Genomic DNA, 602 nt, shown 5'->3' on the forward strand with positions numbered 1-602 from the left:
CCCGGAGTCAATGATCATGTATATCCCATAACCCATTCACGTATAGTATGTTTTCAAATATATTATGTATATGTCTATTATACAGACATACACTGTATTTCTTCAGACTTTAGGGTGCGCCCCAAATTTAGACAACAAAAAAAATTGTTTTTTCCTATTTCCTTACTAATTAAAACCTCCCCCGTGGTATAAAGAAATGGAGAGTTTAATATCACTCATTTTCATGGGAATTAAAAGTTAACTGTGGCTCCATTAGAGTTTCTCTGAAGCAAGCTCTGTAGCACATTATGTATACACACAGCTCTGCTGTACACACATTATGCACATACACACGTGGTCAAAATTGTTGGTACCCCTCCTTTAATGAAAGAAAAACCCACAATGGTCACAGAAATAACTTGAATCTGACAAAAGTAGTAATAAATTAAAAACCTATGAAAATGAACAAATTAAAGTTAGACATTGCTTTTCAACCCTGCTTCCACAGAATTTTTAAAAAATTAAACTCCTGAACTAGGCCTGTACAGAAATGATGGTACCCCTGAAAAAATTGTGACAAAAGGGACATGTTAAATCAAGTTGTGTCTACAATCTTGTAATCA

The sequence above is a fragment of the Phyllobates terribilis genome, unplaced genomic scaffold, assembly GCF_046119375.1.
Source record: "Phyllobates terribilis strain yellow unplaced genomic scaffold, ASM4611937v1 Scaffold_3__8_contigs__length_932513732, whole genome shotgun sequence".
Lineage (NCBI taxonomy): Eukaryota > Metazoa > Chordata > Amphibia > Anura > Dendrobatidae > Phyllobates > Phyllobates terribilis.